Genomic DNA, 11,490 nt, shown 5'->3' with positions numbered 1-11,490 from the left:
GGGTCGCCTAAAACCTGTGGTTTTCCTGCCTCAGCCTCCACACGCCAGTGTTATTATTTATGTGCCACGCTGGGCTTTCTTTTAGAAGAGAGGGAAATTGAGGCAAATGACACACTGGTTCTCATTTCCCAACTTCTCTCTGGGCTTGAAAGTTAAAAAAAAAAAAATCAGAACTGAGCATTGCTGCACATATGTAAATTTCAGGATCGATTCACAGGCAGGATGGAGGATTGGGAGTTCAAGGCCAGCATCAGCCACATTGTGAGTCTGAGGTCAGCCTGTGCTACAGAAGACCCTGTCTGAAAACCAAACAGGCTGGGTATAGTGTAGCATACCTTTTATTCCAGCACTCAGGAGGCAGAGGCAGGGGGATCTCTGTGACTAAGACGCCAACATGTCCTACAAAGGGAGTCTAGGACAGCCAGGACTCTGTTACACTGAAAACCCTGCCTCAGAAACCAAATATTGCAAATACCGCCCCCCACCCCCAAGTCCAAAGAAACAAAAATATCCAGATAAACATCTGGGGCAGAGTTCAGTGTGTTTGGGGGCCAACAGAGTATAGGTAGGACACGGTTATCCTATTTTTGGCTTCCCTCACCTTATCCAGCCCAAGCGTCCAGAGCCAGTGAAAAAGCAGGAAAAGAAACCCTCTTCTGCCTGGTTGTCAGGGCCCTTTCCCTATCCTTGGCTTTGGTTTCAGTGTGTCCGCCTAGGCTTCCTGCGCTGATATTTAATTTCCACTGTGTAGCATTTAGGGAATGGGCATTTAATGTGGCTCTGCTATCGGGGAATGGAGACTTGGGAAGGTGATTAGGCTGGGTGTGCTCAGGCTTAAATCCTTGTGGCTTTAAGGAAAGGTGGGGGTGGGGAGTGGGAAGGCACTCTGACATCTCTCCACGCACTCCTCTCCACTGTCAGCAAGAAAGCCGATACCACATGCAGCCCCTTAACCTTGGGTCTCCATAACCTTGAGCCAAAATGAGCTTATTTTCTTTATATGCCTCAGTTGCCTTGTTATAGCACTGCAAAACAGACTAACTCAACACAGGAGCCCATTTTACACATGCGCAAGTTGATCCCCGAGAGAAAATAGGTTCTTCAAAGAAGGTGTGGACTCCCTGTCTGTCACCTAGCTGTGATCTTTCTCTGCATGCCGTTACACCAGTCTCTTTCATGTGCATGCTGGCCTCACTCTTACTGACACAGAAAAGCTGTAGCCTGATACAACTTTGTCTTCTCCACAGGGCCCTTGCCTAGGCTCCCTTCCAACCCTCTTCCCCCTTCAGTGACCGCATCTGCAGGGGTCAGTCCTGAAGATGGCCAAGCAGCACTGGAGTGATCTATAGGCCCCGACCCAGGCCCTGTCCAGCAAGCAGATCTACCCAGTCTGTTCTTCCCAGACACTGGGTGATTCCCTGCTGCCAGTGAGCGTCATCCATCAAATCTGCGTCGGTCATGGCATGCCCATTGTCTCTGGCTATGGTTCCAGAGGCTGAAGGGACTGATAGTCATCAGGCATCTCAGGCCCGTTGTTTAGGGGGAAATGGGAAGGGTACAAACAGCCAGGGGCACCTCAGGGGTGACCTGAGGACACTGGCCCTTCTCTGGACCTGAGCCTGGCCCAGTCTCAGACCTTCAGCTGACCCAGAAGGCAGCAGGACACATGGACCTTTTCACCTCAAGGTCACCAGGAATGAGGTTGGACGTCACCAACTCTCTCGTGACTTTGACAGTCTCTCCATCTGAGGCGGAGTCACCTCTTTCTCTGAGGGTAGAAGAGGTTTTTGATTGTCAGGATCACGGATTTTCTCTGAGGAGATTGGCTTCCACACTAGACACATCCTGTTGGCCTTGGCACATGAGGTCCATAGTGTCTGTCTCAAGTTTCTTCCCTTCCTTAAACTCTCCTGTGGCCCCTAGCACTTCCAGGAGAAAGTCCTGCAACCCTCCCATGGTTACCATGACCCATCCAGGTCTGTCCCTCTCCTTCTCCTGCCTTTGTTCCCTCAGTTTCTGACCAAGATGAACCTAGGAGGAGGCAGAAACCTCTGGGTCTTTTCTGGTTCATATTTCCTCGTCCTCTACATCTCAGCTAAGACCTCTCTAGGTTGTCTTCATGCCCCCACCATGTTGAGCCGTTTTAGGAGCTACTGGTCCCTACAAACACCAAGTAGTTTGCCTACCGCACATCTGCTCCAGTACCTGGGCTGAGCTGGACAGAATGGGCACTTCGGATCCACAGAGCTGAGCGGACTCAGGTGGAAACCTTGTGACTCAGGTCTGATCTGTGTCTTTCGGTGGGGGCTGATGTGACTCTGCCTAATGGGCCCTCTAAGGCCTGACACCTGTCCCACTGACAAGTATTTAGTATTACCCCCCACCCCGTGTGTGTGTGTGTGTGTGTGTGTGTGTGTGTGTGTGTGTGTATGTGTGCTGCCTGTCCCCACCTGCTTCTAGGATATTTCTGGAGGCAGATGCAATGGTCTTTCCTGCACATTAGGACATTCTTCATCCAGTCCTTGCCATTCCATAGTGGGACAAGTCTTTGCTCTTGGTCTATCTGTGACATCTACATCTTGGTGCCCAGCACACAGCAAGTGCACAATACATGATCATTTGAAATTGGGTATAACATAGGTCTGAAATCCCAGTACTTAAAGGACTGAAATGAGAGGATTGCTACAAGTTTGGGGCTAGCCTAGAGCTACACAGGGAGTCCAAGGCCAGCCTGTACTACATAGTTTCATTAAGTTGTGCTGAGGGTGAACCTTAATGGGTAGAGTGCTTTCCTGGCAGGCATAAAGGCCAGGACTCCATCTCCAGCATTGCATAAACCAGGCCAGCAGGGGTTGCAGCACTTGGGAAGTGCAGACAGAAGATCAGAACTTTAAGGTCATTCTAAACTACTTAGTGTTGAGGGTAGCCTGGGATACATGAGACAAAGAGACAAATGAAAAGCTAACCATGCTTATTTGTATTAGAAGGCAGACAGCAAGTCCATGGCACCTCTTTTCTCTAAGCTTAAAGAGATTTTTACTTTCACTGGGCTGGTGGCTCTGAACACTAGGCATAATGTTTCTTTGTGTGGTGACAAGAATGTTCGTAAATGGACTGTGATAAGTTTGAACAACTGCGAATTCACCAAAGAGCACCGAGTTGTGTATTCTGACGGGGTGGGTGGGATGCTATGCAAGCTTCAGCACATAAAATCTGCTTTTCTGGGGATGAGAAGACTTTTCTGGGGATGGAACTTGGACCCAGAGAACCTGCTTTCAACATCTGCATGAACTTCATGAGCCCAGACCACCCCCCCCATCTGGGACCTGGGGTCCTGGCCTCCACCCAGGAGCTCACAAGACCCAATGAGACAGTGAAAAGCGGTGGGTGCAGAGAGGTGGCCCATCATCATGCTGGGAAAAATGAGTCTCTCACCTCAAAAGATGAGCAAAGACTTCACCAAAGAAAGAGGACAAGTACTGAGTAAGTTTAACCCCAAGCATGGGGCTGGGGAGCCGGCTCAGGGGTAAGAATGCTCGACGTCCAACATGAAGACCTGAGCTCAGATTCACAGTATCTACTAGAAGCTAGGCTTATTGGTGTGTATGAGGACCTCAGTCCTCAGGGGGCAAAGGCGGGGATCCCAACCAAGCTGAAATGGAAATGTCAAAGTTTAGTGAGGGACACTGTCTCAAAAAACCAAGCCATAAAGGAACATGCCTGACAACACTGACTTCTGCATTCCATATCTTCGGACATGTATGTTGTATATATAAAAAGAGAAAAGTAAAAACTGCTGGACATCAGGGTGATATTTAGTGGAAGAACATTTGCATGGTGTATATGATACCCTTTGTTCTATTGCTAGCCATGAGAAGGAAGGAAGGAAGGAAGGAAGGAAGGAAGGAAGGAAGGAAGGAAGGAAGGAAGGAAGGGAAGGAGGGAAGGAAGGACAAAAATGCCACTGGGAAGGTGGGTATGGTAGTGCACCCCTTTAGTCCCAGCCCTGAGGAGGAAGAAGGAGGCAGATCTCTGAGTTCATGGACAGCCTGATCTATAGAGTACCAAGTTCTAGACCACCCTGTGCTAAATATAATAATAATAATAATAATAATAATAATAATAATAATAATAATAAACAAATACTGTAAGAGAAATTTTCCTCTTCAGTTTTGATTAAAGGAATAAAACCACAGCAATTTACATCATTTCATGATACTAATTTAACCAAAAAAGTCTCTTAAAATCATAAAATTCTGTGCTGGCAAAGTAATGATGAAATCAGTGAATATACTTAGGTACCGCTACAGTGTAAAACAGCACAGCCCTCTTGGAGATCGATGGAATAGTGTTGTAGCACTAAAGATGCTGCAGTCTTAGATGCTGGGGAGTTCACTCAATGGTGAATGCTTTGTGCAGAAAAGTAGTGATAATGGGGCTGGAGAGATGCTCACTGGTTAAGAGCCCTTGCTGCTCCTAAAAGGACCCAGGTCCCAGAATCTACATGGTTCCTCACAACCATCTGCAACTCCAGTTCCAGAGGACCTGATGCCTTCTTCTGGTCTTACAGAGTATTACATGCACATGGTATACTACATACATGCAGGCAAACATAAAATATCCATACCCATAGGATAAGAATAAATAATAAAATATTTTCTAAAAGTAGTATTCAGAATATTCTCTACAATCCTAAAAAAGTATGGTAGGCTCAAAGCCTGGAGGAATTTCTCAGTTGGTATAGTATTTGTTGCGAGCACAGAGACCTGCATTTGCTCTCTAGGGACCACTTGAAACACCCAGGCAAGCCAGATGGTGATGGCGCATGCCTTTAATTCCATGTTAACACCGGAGACAGGCACGCAGTGAGTCTCTGGTCTACAGAGTGAGTTCCGAGATAGACAGGGCTACACAGAGAAACCCTGCCTCAAAAAATCAACAACAAGAACAAGCAATATCTGGGCATATATTTGTAATCCTAGTACTGGGGAGACAGGGAAAGAAATCCCCTGGGAGTCACTGGCCAGCTAGCCTTGTCTAACTGGTACCTGCAGATTTATGAGAGAGCCGGCTCAAAAGAAGTGGGTTCTTTTCTTGACGATGACACTCCAGTTTGCTTTCCAACTTCTGTATGTACACACATGTGCACTTGCACACACACACACACACACAGGTGCGTTGAAAAAATGTATCTCTTTAAATGCCCTATAAATACCCTGTGATATATTCACTTGAAGAAATAAGTAAGCCATTAAAAATGGAAATTATTGGGGTTGGGGATTTAGCTCAGTGGTAGAGCGCTTGCCTAGCAAGCACAAGGCCCTGGGTTCGGTCCCCAGCTCCGAAAAAAAGAAAAGAAAAGAAAAGAAAAATGGAAATTATCAAGACGACATAGTGCGGAGGATTGTAATGCATCTCCATCGTCCCAGCACTTTTGAGGGAGACACAGGAGGATTGCCGTAACTCGGAGGCTATCCTGATCTACAAGGGAATTCTAGACCAGCCAGAGCTACACAGTGAGACTTGTCTCAAAAAGCCCCAAACCAAAACACCATGATAAGGCAACTGCAAGTGGCCACACAGTAAAAGAACAGAGTAGGAAGCAAGAATTAAACCTCTGTGTGATAGAATTGCAACTAAATACAACTTCACGTGGGTTGGGGCAGATACTGCGGCTGCTGACCCAGCAACTGTTGTTACTTCCCTCCTCCTTATCCGAGAAATGTTGATTTTTCTCAGCCTCCCTCACAGTTTTGGGTAGTCATGTTACCACTGAGATGGAACCCACAGGGTTTGTGTGTGTGTGTGTGTGTGTGTGTGTGTGTGTGTGTAGGGGGTAGAAAATAGGGAAAATACTTCGATTTCCTGATAAAGGGGGTTATCATAACCTCAAACATCACCTCCTCCTACCCTCTACCCCCACCCTGAATTCTGGTGAGATGCCCAGAGTTTCAGTAGCTCTTGTGAACTAGAAGCATGTCCAAAGATGATCTCTCTGGGCAGACAGAGCAGCAACAGTGATGCTGTAGACTCTGAGTTCCTGGCACTGTGGAGTGGCTCCCCACCTCACCTACCAACGAGGAAAGCAAGTCCCCGCTCACTAAAAGCACTGTGACAGATACAAATGGGTGGTGCCAAGATTTAGAGCCAGGTAGACTGTGATTCAAATATCATTTTTCCTAATCTCGCGTGGTTCTAGGCAAGCCCCTTCCTTCCACCTGTGTATTGACACCGTGTCAGGTTTTTCCCTCCTTACATTTACTTTTATCTTTTATGTGTACGTATGTGTCTGTGTGAGTGAACGCCACATGGGGGCAGGTATCTGAGGAGGTCAGAAGAGGGCATCACATCCCTTGGAACAGTGTCACAGGCTGGCTGTAAGGCAAAAGATGTGTGTGCTGGGAACCCAAGCCCGGAAGAGCAGCAAGGGTTTGTAACCACTGAGCCCTCTCGAACCCCAATGTACCTAGCTTTTGACGGTGGACTCTACAGATGTGGATGTGTTGTGATAACTGTAAAATAATACTTAGGGTCAGCCTCTGGACTGAAACCATATTTGTGGCCAGGTCTAGTGACATGGCTGTGACCCAGAATCAGTAGAGTAGGAAGTCCAGTGTCAGCCTGGGCTACAAAGCAAGTCTGTCTCTCAAACAACAACGACAATGACCCAAAACCAAAAGAGAAGGGATGGGAGGAGTGAGGAGGAGAGTACAGAGGCCAGTGGCCAGCAATGGTCTGAGGGCTTGGGTACCCTCTCTGCGGCTGCACGAGGTGGCGGCAGGTGGCGCTGGTGGCGCGCGGCTGAGAGGGGCGCGCGGCGGCGGGCGCTGGGGGAGCCTCGGCAGCTACGGCTGTGACTCCGGGTAAAAATAATCAGGGAAGGCCAGCTGCTTCCTTGTCAGCAACCAAGAGGGAAATAAAGCTCACGTCCCCTCCAGCGAAAACCTGCTCTCCCGTCCCCTGGCTCCTGCCACCAACTGCTCGACGGCCGCGTGCCAATCCGGTCTGAAAGCCTGCAAGCCATCCCGGAGAGGCTGGTTCCAACTTCATCACTGCTTCTTGGACAGCAGGAAGGCGGAGGGGAGTGAGGAGACCAGGGGAGGGTGGGGGTAGGGGTGGGGGAGTGAGGACTGGGCGGTCCCCGGCCACTAGCCAAGGCTTTTTTTTTTTTCCCCCTTTCTCTACTAAGGCTAGGGCTCCGTCTGAGTGTCTCCAGAAATAGGCAAAGTACCTCTCTTTGTCCCCAAGTCCCTCCTTTCGGCTTTGCCTATTCTCAGTATATCCTACGTTTGCTTTTATCTCCCTGCGTGGAGGTCCTGGTGCTCATGGTTCTGGAATCTAGACTTAGGGCTTGTTGATCCTCCCAGTGCCCTCCAAAAAGAAATACTGGTCTCTGTGAGGTCCAGCGAAGTCTGGTAAGAGTAGTGTCCCCTCCCCTTCTCCCACCATCCTTCCAATCCTCTCCAACACACTGGACCCCCTCCTGCCCACTAGGTCCTGAGCTGGTACCTGGAGCCCCTGATTCCCAGCACATAAACCTGCCATGGTAGCCCATGCCCATAATCTCGATCTACAAGAGATAAAGACAGGATGATCAGACGTTCAAGATTAACCTCTATATAGTGAGTTCGAAGCCAGTCTGGGCTATATGACAATCCTTTAAAAAAAAAAAGTTGTCATTTGTTTGTTTTTGTTGTCGTTGTTGTTGTTAAGAAAATAATGGGAGTTGAAAATGATGACTTAGTGGTTAAAAGCACTGGCTTTTCTTCCAGAGGACCCAGGTTCAGTTCCCAGCACCTACAGCTCAGAACTGTTTTTAACTCCTATTCTAGGGATTCAACACCCTCATGCAGGCATACACTCAGGCAAAACACCAAAGTACATTTAAAACTATACACAATTTCATTACATCACAATTACTCTCAGCATTCAGTACATAATTTTGCTGTCTGGACCTCAGAGCAGAGAGGTACAGGCTAACGGAACTGGGCTTGTGTCTGAGTACTGTGGTGTCTACCCAAAGACAGGACCTCCAAAATGATGTGTTTCTCAGAACATGCTGGTTTTCCATGCTGAGCAACAAATGTGACTATACTCACGGGATGCAAACACAATTTTAACGAATACGTATTAAATAAATGAAAAGTAAATAACAGAAATTAAAAGTTTGTTTTTCTTGCCTTAGTCTTTCAGGGACACTAGCCCTGTCCTGATCTGGGGAAAGTTGTTTGTAATCTACAGAGAAGCTAATTCTGGGCTCATGGCCCCAGACAGGAACCCAGAGGGTGGTTTACTGATGGACACGTCACTGGGTAGGTACTGGAGTGAGGAAGGCACGCAGGGTGGAGCTCTGAGCTGGAGGGAGGCTTCTATTTCACCAGTTCAAATCTGATCCATTTGTTTCTGATCTTTTTTTTTTTTTTAAACATTGCCCCAGGGGAAGCTTGTCACCAGGATGCAAGGAGTGATACCTTCATCCCTGGCTGAGTGTGGTGGGAGCTGTTGAGGTGGGCTAAGTAAGTGGAAGGAGAGGGCAGGGAAGGTTTAGGGAAAGAGCCAAGGCAGTGGTGAAGGAGGTGCAGATCAAAGAGAAACCAAGTGGTCACAGCTGGGGTTGAGGAGGCAGACTTTGACCCCAGTGTAACTCTGGGTCACATGACCTCTAAGAGTGCCTGGAGGTGTTGGCTTCAATGTACTCCCAGGAGGTGGCCTTGGAGTCCCTGGTCCTTGTCCTCTTGACCCACACCTGTTGAGTCCAGTGGCCTTCCCTAGAAAAGTCAGACTCATACCAGAGTGCTCCTTCATGGTCTTGGCTTTTGAGAAATGGCTCAGGAGCCCTTCTCCAAGACAGACTATCAAACAGGGAGAGTGTGGGTGTGTGAGCCGGAAAAACTAATCACAATAAATACTGAAGGTATCCATCACTCCCCACGAAGACAACCCACTTACACAGACCTACCTGTAGGGAGTTCCCCTTCACTCTAACGCCTGGCCTTGACAGCAAACAGGTTACACAGAATTCATCCGATAGGGCCTGCACCACAGCGTGTGAAGCTATCTGGGCCTTTCAGAGCTCTCGCTGGGATGCCCTTTTGGTGAGAAGAGCAGCTCTCCTAACTTTAGGGTTTCAGAGTCGAAAAGTTGTGAAGATGTGGGTCACGTGATCACATCATAAAAAACTCGACATGCAAATGGGACTTAACAAATACACATGCACACATGCTTTTTTTTAAAAAAGATTTATTTTATTTATTATATATAAGTACACTGTGGCTGTCTTCAGGCACACCAGAAGAGGGCATCAGATCCCATCACAGATGGTTGTGAGCCACCATGTGGCTGCTGGGATTTGAACTCAGGACCTCCAGAAGAGTAGTCAGTGCTCATAACCACTGGGCCATCTCTCCAGCCCCACGCACACACGTTTTAAGGATTAAAAACATCTGATGATGGTCAGTCTAAAGCACAAGTGGCTCATAGAGGTATCAGGGCCTATGGCCACGCGTGGGCTGGTAAGGAGTCCTGCCTAAAGCAGCCATAAAGTGCTGGTAGCCTGCTCCTCCTGCGTCACCTCCTCTCAGGATCCCACTCTACGATTGCTGAGGACTTCTGTGGATCCCGTTTTATGCCAATCCCAGGGAAATGGGCAGGCTTAGGGAATTTCTGGATATTTGAGTACAGCCATGCAAATGAACAAGACAGACTGTGGAGGTCTGGTGAGATAGCTCAGTGGGTAAGGTGCTTACTGCCAAGCCCGAAGACCTCAGTTTCATTTCTGAGTCTTAGATAGTGGGGGGGGGGGGATTTGATGCTGGAATTTTTCTCTAATTTCCCTATGTGGGCCCTGGCACAGACACAGACACATACAGACACACCGACACATGCATGCACGTGCGTGTGCACACACAGAACACACACATACACACACACCACAAAATAATAAGTGTGATAAAATTATCTTTAAAAACCATAATATGCAGGGTGGAGTGTAGGGAGCTATAGTGTGTCCCGAGTATGGGAACCACCTATCACACCACTGCTGGGCTTGGCCATGGCCCAGGAGAAAGCAATTCTGGCTGACAGCCTGGCACGTAAAGGTGGGTTCTGAGGATGCCGCTGGTCCCTTTCCTGCCTTTAGACACTCCTCCATGAGGAGTTACAATGACCGTGAATAGCCTTGAGTCACATACATGACGACTTTGAGGTCTGGTGGGTAGGAGCCTAGCATGACTCTGCTGTGTCCTCTGCTCTGGGTGCTGTCTGCCTTCCCTAGGAACCTGGAGCATGTATATATAAGCACATTTAGAATGCTGGCCAGGTTCTGTCTCCAAGTGGTGGGACCAAGGACCCCTGCCACTTGTAACCAGAAATTGGGCCTCACACTGAAAAGGGTCCAGTTCCTTCTTATGCTTTTCATGGGCCCCTGCCAGGAAGGCAGGCCAATACACTCCCAGGGTCACCCCTTCTACCACAGGATTTTTGTTTTTTCTGTTTGGTTTTTGTTTTTGTTTTTGTTTTTTGTTTTTGTTTTTTGTTTTGCCTTTTCTACATGTCTATGTCACACTTTTTTGTTTGTTTGCTTGCTTTTGTTTACTTTTTGTTTTTGGTTTTTGGAGACAAGGTTTCTCTGTGTAGCCCTGGCTGTCCTGGAATTCACTCTGTAGACCAGGCTAGCCTCAAACTCAGATATCCTCCTGCCTCTGCCTCTGCCTCTGCTTCCTGAGTGCTAGAATTAAAGATATGTACCACCATGACAACTTCTGTTGTACATTTTAAATTCTGCTTCTTTTGATTGTGCTTCTATTCTAAAGACTCATGATTTCACTGGGGCCTCCCAAATACTCCATATTAATCGCATTTTTTTTTTAAACAATTAAGTCAATTTATTTAAACAGTTGACTTAGGCATCTGCAATGGTGACTTCAACCTCCACTCCAGGCTCAATACTGATGGAAGTAATCTGCTTAACAATCTCTGAAGGACTGTGTAAGTCAATGAGTCGCTTGTGGATTCTCATCTGGAAACGATCCCACGTCTTGGAACCTTCACCGCAAGGGGTTTTTCTGGTAGTGATTCTCAGTGTCTTGGTAGGCATGCGCACTGGTCCTTTCACTTTCAGATTCTTCTCCTTTGCGCCTCTGATCAAGTCCGCACAAACCTTTTCCAGCGACTTCACGTTGCGGCTGGTGAGCGTGATTCGAATCCGGTGAATCGCCACTTCGGGCTCCACGGGAGTCTTCCCGGTATCTTTAAATGTCATGGCTGAGGCGTAGCTTCCTGACCGACTTGTTCCTCAGCAGGAGCGAACAGCGGTGAGTCAGGACAGAGCAGACTTGACAAGGCTCCACAGCACGCACCACAGGTCTCGGAAAGGATATTAATCGCATGTAAGTTATTATTTCATGTATGTATTCATGGAATAAAGAGGGAGCATATGTGCCAAGTGTAGAGGTCAGGACAACTTTGTAGAGTCATTTCTCTACTTCTGCA

At 47.8% G+C, this 11,490-nt stretch overlaps 1 pseudogene; it reads right to left on the bottom strand.

Moving 5' to 3' along the window:
• On the bottom strand, positions 10,856-11,375 carry Rps20-ps10 (ribosomal protein S20, pseudogene 10; annotated as a pseudogene).

The sequence above is a fragment of the Rattus norvegicus genome, chromosome 3 (genome assembly GCF_021556685.1).
Source record: "Rattus norvegicus strain SHRSP/BbbUtx chromosome 3, alternate assembly SHRSP_T2T, whole genome shotgun sequence".
NCBI classification, from domain to species: Eukaryota; Metazoa; Chordata; class Mammalia; order Rodentia; family Muridae; genus Rattus; species Rattus norvegicus.
This window is presented reverse-complemented; position numbering and strand designations above follow the sequence as displayed.